Source organism: Trichosurus vulpecula, chromosome X (assembly GCF_011100635.1).
Source record: "Trichosurus vulpecula isolate mTriVul1 chromosome X, mTriVul1.pri, whole genome shotgun sequence".
Lineage (NCBI taxonomy): Eukaryota > Metazoa > Chordata > Mammalia > Diprotodontia > Phalangeridae > Trichosurus > Trichosurus vulpecula.
This window is the reverse complement of record NC_050582.1, coordinates 36,728,008-36,736,555: the sequence shown is the minus strand read 5'-3', so window position 1 is coordinate 36,736,555 and position 8,548 is coordinate 36,728,008. Positions and strand designations below refer to the sequence as shown.

The following is an 8,548-nucleotide window of genomic DNA, read 5'->3' as shown; positions in this document are numbered from 1 at the left end:
ACACTCTAGGAGTTCACATTCTAATAGGAGGAAGCAACAAATATAGGTTTCAACTGGAAGTCCAATGATAAGTCTAGCGGTCCTTGTCAGGGACAGTATAGTGTTGGGAAATGAGCAGTGAACTTGGAGTCAGGAAGACTTTAGTTCATATCTCAGTTCTGACCCTTACTAGCTAAGTGAACATGATCAAGTCACTTTACCCTGAGCCTCAATTTGCTCATCTGCAAAATGGACAATAACAGTATTTATTCTACCTGCCTCAGAGAGTTGTTACAGTGAAAGTAGTATGGAAACCTTACAGAGCTATGTGGACATGAGTTCTTGTGATTATTAACACCTCTATGTGAGATTTTTCCAAGCTTATAAATTCAGCTCAATTCATCAAACATGTATTAAGAACATACTCTGTATACAGCACTCTGATTAGAGCTGGGAATAAAAAAAATATAAAATGGCATCGCCCATACCCTCAAATATGTTACATTCAGCTGGAGGAGAGAGAATATAAATAGCTGACATTTATATAAAGTTGGAGGGCACTAGATACATGCATCCAGGCATTGTGCTAAACACTTTGCAAATTTTAACTCATTCGATTCTTGCAACAACCCTGTGTAGCCATAATGGCTTTTGTTTTCTTTGAATGGCTCAGCTTGCCTCATTGAGCCTCTGGACACTGTGGCTTGCTCTTCCGGGGCAGGAGGCCCGGGGAGCATGCCGGGAGGCAGACGGCTTCCTGTGTGGGGAGTCATGGGGCTGGCTGAGGGGAGGTGTTAGCTCCAGAACCTGGTCTACCCTAGGGGGAGGGGCCAACTCAAGAACCAATCGGCCCTGGTCATTTGGGCGGAGCTTGATGATGTCAGAGACCCTATAAGAGGGGAGAGGACAGCTCGGAGAGTTCTTCTTCCTCTCTTTCCTTTTCCGGTTGGAGCCAGAGGCAGTTACAACGACCGTTACAGAGGCAGTTACGACCGTTACATCGTCAGTTTCAGTTGCAGCTTCAGTTTCAGAAACAGACACAGCTGAGGCAGGAGCTGCCAGCAGCAGAGCTGATCTACGGGAGGAAGCTGAACAAAGACTTCAGTCCAGTGGGTAATCTTATTACCATCAAGGGGGAAACATGATTTTGCTTTACGCAATCATGTTTCTCTGTAGCCTCCTGGTTACTCTTTCAAGGCGTACCTATTGGGCCTGGAAGATTATGACCAACATATCAAAATGGGGCTTCTGGTTCATGGGTTGGTTACTGTGGAGCCTAAATAAATGTTTTGATTCTTCTGCCTTCTACTTTGAGAGTTTCTTCTATCCGGCGATTCCGAACCTTTCAGACATGTTTATGATCTTCTTTGAGATTATAAACTCGGCCCTCCTGATACACCCTGGGAGGTAGGTGCTATTAAGATCCCAATTTTACAGTTAAGGACACTAAGGTAAACAGAGGTTAAGTGACTTGCCCAAGGTCACATGGCTAGTAAGTATCTGAAGCGAGATTTGAACTCATGTCTTCCTGACTCTATGCCCAGAACTATTTACTATACTACCTAGCTTTAACATATATGCTTCTGTACTTTGATAGGTCTTTGCTCTCATCAGTATGACTACTCCGTGCAGTGGTACAAATAACCATCCATCCATCCATGCTTTCTCACTCCGTGCAATTCTTGCCTATCCTTTCTCATAAATCTTCTGTAGAGAATCCATCCAGTGTGGTAGAAGTAGTCTTTTAAGTTCCCTGGATACCAATGCAGAACTTGGGCTGTTCATGCATTATCCGTCACTTTTGCCGTATGATCAGCTCAATTCTTTTCTACTCATATGTGTTTCTGATGATGTCTTTCCTGCTACTTATCGAAAATGTCATTGTTGGCAAAATGCCATAGCCTGCTTACTCCTACCATGTCTTCCTTGCTCTTTGAGTTACCTGTAATTTTGCTTCCTCAGAGATTCCATAATTCACAGACAGGTAGCATCGCCAGGAGATTATTGGTAATGAGTGATGAAGTTTCACATCAGGGGCACCTTGGAATTGTGGAAAAGCACTGTGCAATTTTCCAAATGAAACCCAACTCGGTCCCCTTTTCTTTTTCACTTCCAGACCCAGTATATTGTTCATCTGTAGCATCTGTCCAAGACTGAGTCACTGAAGGACTTCCTCAGTGGGCCGCCCGCCTAATGACAAGCTGTCATTTGGGCAATAGGTATTCTTTACCCAGTTTGCTTTTCCTGTGTGAATCTCCTGTGTGAATCCAGATGAGATGTAAGTTCAAATTCTACCTCCCCGTCCATCAGTTGCATGGCTAAGGATAAGTCATTTAAATGATTATTTTTAGGCTGACTTCCCTCATCTGTAAAATAGAAATGATAATAATAATGCCTATTCACGTCACAGAATGGTTGTGGGGATCATATAAGATTGTGTAAAGTGCCTTTTATAAATCTTAAAAAGCTATATAAATATTATTAGATCATGGAGTTAGAGTTTGAAGGGATCTTAAAGGCCTTTGAGTACAATCCCTTCATTTTACAAATGAGGAAACTGAGTCTCTAAGAGGTTAATTGATTTGCCCAGAATCACATAACTTATAAGTGTCTAAGGAAGGATTCTAACTCAGATGGCATAGAACTCTGATGCCAAACTGAATGCTCTATCTACTACATTGTCTAGCTGCCTATAAAAATAGGAGTGTAGTTGGTAGGGTGCAAATCCCAATGTATTTCCAGTCTATCACTTCAACCATTTAGCCAAAACTACAAGCTTGTTTTCTGTATTTCTTAGCTGCCAAGAAAAAAAAAAACATGGTCTTACTCTACCTTTTACATTTACTCTCACATAGATCTGTCATCCATTTGGGAATTCCCTCCAGTGATGCAGAGGGTGACCCATCCATGCCTGCTGCTCATCCTGTTCAACTTTTGTCCATGTCCTCCCATAAGCTGGCCCCAAGGGATCCACCCAGCATCTCAACATTCTGGACACCTTCCTCACTTTCTCCTGACATCCTGACGATACCAATGGAGTACCTGGGTTATCCACCTGTTAGAGCTCCCCCTTGTCACACGACCAGCCCTTCTTCTCTTTCTCATATAAAATTCCTTGATGTCATCATTTATTCCTGTTCATCTTCAAAGCTCCTCATTAGTTATGTGCTCAATCGGTTATAAGCCAGTCTCTTTTGAATTGACATGTATTTTATTGAGGAGACTGTAAGGGTTTGATGGAATCAATATGCTATCACCCACAGACATGAAGAGCTTGAGGACTTCACAATTCACAGGGAAACTGTCTTCTACTTGAATTCTGGGTAGGACATTGTGGTGATATCTTGCCTTACTGATACAGACATTAATCAGCAAGTCTAAGTCACTTAACCTCATTGGGCCTTGGCTTCCTCATGTAGAATGAAGTAGGCTAGATAACTTCTGAGGTCTCTTCAACTCTGGATCTGTTATCCTGTGATTTTAATCCATGATAACCCTTTTCCAAATGTCTACTAGGTTCTAGAGACAGAAATGCAAAAATGAAACATTCTTTATTCTCAGGGACCTTACATTGGGAAACACCTTTGGCAAATTCATGTCTTCTTGTTTTATCCTTCATTTGAAACATAGCACCGAAGGGTTCTTCAAATGCAGTAAGTTTCATCTTTTATTGTGATATTTGCTGCTGTCCATATCTGGGGCCCTCCAAGTCTTCTTGAAGAAAGTAGTTAAGCTATACCAGTGTGAGACTTAGAGGTGATCTATGAGCTATCGATCTCCTTCATTTCTTTATACTGAGCCATATATTTCAACATATTCACTGGCATCTCTTATGCTTACTTTTGCACTGAATTCACCACGTATATGTTGACTTAGGAATATCTTTTCCAGTTTTCTGTGTAATTTCTCTCCTTCATCCTCTGCAATAGATTTTGGGGCATAAGGCCCAAATGTCTTCATGATTTCTTCTTTACTTTGAGCATATAATGGGACCAACTCCACAAATCCTTGATTTGTTTCTTCTAGAAGACTGACATTAGTTAAGTCTTGGAAGAGACCTCAGCGGCCATCTAGTCCAATCTAGATTAAGAGAATCCCCACTATAATATTTCCAACAAACAGTACTAGGTGATGCAGTGGATGGAGCACTGAGCTTAGATAGAGTCAGAAAGACCTGAATTCAAATGCGACCTCAGACTCTATTAGCTATGTGACCTTGGGCAAGTCACTTCTGTTTGCCTCCGTTTCCTTATTTGTGACATTGGGGTAGTAATAGCACCTACCTCTAGGGTCGTTATAAGCATCAAATGAGATGATATTTGTAAAGCAGTTAGCGTAGTGCCTAGCATATAGCTGGTGCTATATGAATTCTTATTCCCTTTTCCCCTACTTAGCTTCTCCTTGAAAAACTCCATGGAAAGAGAAACAACCACATTCCGAGAGAGCCCATTCCACTTTTGGATGTCTTTAATTGTTGGGAAGACATCAAGCTTAAGTTGGTCTCTTTGCAGTTTCTACCCAATTGGTCCTGCTTCTTCCCTCCAGGACAAGAAAAAACAAGCTGTCTATAGGACAGTTCTTCAAATATTTGAAGATGGTTATCATGTGTTCCTTGAGTCTTCTGTGAACTAAACATCACCAATTCTTTCAACTTTTCCTTATCACTACCCTCTGCCTCTCTGATTGGAGAGTGGGGCCCTGAACTCTAAAGCTCCGTTTAAGGAAAGAGGTCAGCTCAAATATCTCTTCATTTCTCACCTGGCTATACTCGTTTGGGAATTCTCTGACTTCTCTACCATGATCTTGTGTTGGGTACCTTCTTCTCCCACCCCTCCCCAATTTTTCAGCTTTTTTGGGTGTGTTGTCTTCTTGTATTCAGTTGGAAGCTCCTTGAGATCAGGGACTGTCTTTCTTTTTCCATAGTCATATCCCCAGCACTTAGCATGATGCCTGGCACATAATAAATGCCTAATAAATGTTTAATAATTGATTGATTGATATGGGACTTTGGGATTGCCTTCTTCTGGATGCTGTCCAGCTTCTCATTGTCACTTTTCATTAGGTTTTACACCCTGGGGATTTTTTTTAAGGCTAACATTGAATTTTTGGTAATAAAAGGCATTGATTGCATACTCAAACTAAAGAAACTAAAACTTACCTAAATATAATTTTAAGAAATTTATAGCTAAACTTTACTTAAAATCATGATTTTTGCCTGTCTCTATTACTGTAACACTGCTCTCTCTCCCCATGATTTTTCAAAGCTCACTGAAGGTGCTGGAGTCATCCATTCTGTTAGTTCTTAGTACTGTCAGATGTAGTACATACAGATCTGATCACTTGAATGCATTGGTTGCAGCTAGGTACTTGTTTATTGTCTCTTCATTTATCTTGAGTTTCAACTCTCTGGTAGACATTTTTATAATATATACTTACCAGGTTATGGAAAGTTCATTCTTTTTTATGTCAATTTTTATTAATGCTTTCAGTAGTTAAAATACACAAGCTCTTACTCAAAGAACATCTTGTTGAACAGATTCACTGCTTAAGTGGGTTTCTGAAAAGCACCCTTTATACAGTGTTTCTTGTTTGAACAGAATTTATCTTGTCCACACTCAGCAGCACCTTGAGTTATTGGCTAGGTGGCTAAAAGAAAAAAAATCCTCACATGGTCAAGTTTTGCTAAAACAGAATTCAGCTATATTTGTGGACATACAAGCCTTTAAGTGGATGTTTATGCTTCAGCTATAGTTTTTTTTGTGGTTGGCATCATGGATATACTATTGCCCTAACCGTTATCTATATCAGCCTCCCTATATGGCAGGAGTAAGGGAGTGGTAGTGGAGAATATTATTCCATAAGAAGGTGGAAGTCTTTGTTTTATACTCCACCCCACTCCAGTTGTTCCTGTTTCATACTGTCTGGAACAGTCTCCTTCATTCAGTGTGTCACTAAACAAAACTTCAAGGTCCAATGGCAAGAAGTCGCCTGTAATCTCACCTTCTGTGGGCTCTTACTGATACCTCTGACGGCCATGGCAATCTGCAGTGGCCTAATTGTATTCAGGGTATCCAGACACCGGACAGGGAAGGGGGAACATGGTGAGACTCCAATCCCTAGATCCTGATGCTCATTTCCCAATCCATAGCTTCAGCCCCAATTTTCACCATGAAAATCTCCTAGTCTTTAGCCTCTAGTGAGACCCTAATCACTACAGTACTCCTTAACTCCAGCCCATTGATATGGGGGAAATCAGTAAGAGTCCAAACAGTCCTAATGATATCTGGTTATTCTTTAAAACCCAGGTCCACAGGGTTTTAGCAGGTGGTGGTATGTGTCACTCACCACCATCTCCCTTGGCCATAGGTAAGGGTTAGAAAGGGTGAGGTGGGGAAAGGAGTGGGGCTGGTTAGTTTTATATTCTGCAGCAATACCCCATACTCTGAGATCAGCATGTCTCACCTCCCTAAGCCCCATTTGGAAAGGTGATTCATACCCTCAATGAGGTGTGTTTGTGCTTGCGTACAAGAAAATATAGTATTCATATGTGAGCTTCAAACTGCAATATACGTCTATCCATCTTCCTCTTTCCATCAGGTTGCTTCATGCCCACCTAGTACCTAGAAAGGGAATTGACAATTATTCATCTCTGACTCCCTGGTCCCTGCTGGTCAGTTTGCTCTTCCTCTTTCCTTTGAGAATTGCCCCCGGGGTTCGGCTTCGGGGCCCTTCATCTATCCCTACTTGTCCTGCTGACCTTCGTTGGACACCCTACTACCTGCTGGGCCTGTGATATTGGTTCTCTCCAGCATCCTAAGCAATGTCCTTCCCAGTCTCAGCCACATTCTGTTCCTCTTTGGCCTCCTCAATGCTCCCCTATACCCCCTACTCTATGGGGCCTTCATCCTTGGCTGCAGAAAAGGGCACCAGGAACTTGGCTCAGATTCTTCCCTGGGGAGGAGCTCTCGGAGAGTCCTTCAACAAGTGGTTCAGGCACCTAGGCAGCTGGAAGCAAGCACAGAGGGTAGTGTGAAGACAGGAAAAATGGAGGAAACATCTCTGTAACTCTTGCTGAGATCCTTAATTCTAGCCCCAGGCCTCCAACCACAAAGTAATAAAGAGTAACTATTTTTTCAGAATCCCTACTTTATCCTTCTAGCCACTCCCACTCTTCACCACCTACTCCAGACAAACAGAAAATATAGCCAGCACATGAGTCTCCTTGTGGAGAAGATTCTTCTTCCAACCCTAGTAAGGGAAAGAATAAGAACATTCTAGACTTCAGTAATTCAATACTTGGGAGAATATCCTTGATATTTCCCTTATGTTATAGTACATTTCACTCCCTTAGGTGGAAGAATGGGCTTTCACCTCTTAAAGAGTCAGAAAAAGCCTGGGTTACCTCTCTGGCTTTTTACCTGATATGTTTGATTCTCTCACATGTTTGATTCTCTCACATGTAGAAAACTAAACTGTTTATTCACAATGCAAAAAAAGCCTTAAGGAAGTGGGAGATTAAGTCAGAGTCCCATCCCAGCCCCTTTCCTCCAAGGCTGGATGAAGGCAAACTGATCCTCTGGAGAGAATGCAGTGGTCAGTGAAGTCTCTGATCTGGACTTCTGCTCCATCTTCAACCACCTCTCCTTTTGCCTTTGTTTGCCCCATCATATCTTGGCCATTGGGTCCCTCCATGGCAGCTTGACCCTCCTTGTAGGTTTCATATTCCACTAGTGCATGGCCTTTGAGGTATCCTATGCACCAGTCCAGATTGAGGTGGATGTACTTGATTTCCCCATACTCTGGGAACTTGTCATGTGTGTCTTTTTCGGCAGCCTCCTCATGGACCCCAGTCACAAAGAGAATCCAACCCTCCACAGAGCACTGTGACCCAGGTTCATCTCCATCCTGCTCCACGCTGTCATATTCCTCCCACATTTGGGACCTGGGACCCCTTCTCTGAGCTGAAGCCATGACCCTTGTGTTTCTTGGCATTCTCCTTCAGTTTGTGAATACTTTTGTCCCCATCCTTGTCCATGATGAAGTCTTCACCTCTGGTCTCATGAAGTCCAGCACATCTTCCATCTTGCACGGTTCACCAAGTTCATTCTTTTTACCAGAGAAAATAGAAGCAAAATAAAAGTTGAGTAGTTTTGCCTTCTTTCTGTATACATTATCATTATCTCAGACATCCTGAGCAATAGTCCTATCTCTTCTTTGATCCTTCTCTTGCCCCCAACATAAATTTTAAAACTCCCTTTGCTATAGTTAGATTTACCATCAGCCTCAGCTTATTCTGAGGTTTAGTTTTCCAGATACAATTTTTTACAAGGCTATGTCTATCTTTTATGTTTGTCTTCAGTAACCTATATACTTCTCTCTTCCATATACCTTTAAAAAAATCTTAGCTGAAAAATAAATGCAATCACATCAATTTCTTTTAAACTGCTGTCTTGCCCATCAGTTGGGGAATGGCTATATGGCATATGAATATGATGGAATACTATTGTGCTACAAGAAATGACAAGCAGGGTGGTTTCAGAAAAACCTGAGAAGACTCATATGACTGATA

At 41.9% G+C, this 8,548-nt stretch overlaps 2 pseudogenes; one reads left to right on the top strand and one right to left on the bottom strand.

Annotated features, from left to right (window-relative positions):
• The first annotated feature begins 2,886 nt into the window (after positions 1-2,886).
• Positions 2,887-7,044, top strand: LOC118832504 (annotated as a pseudogene).
• Positions 7,045-7,494: 450 nt separating this feature from the next.
• Positions 7,495-8,548, bottom strand: part of LOC118832502 — a 7,268-nt pseudogene continuing 6,214 nt past the window's right edge.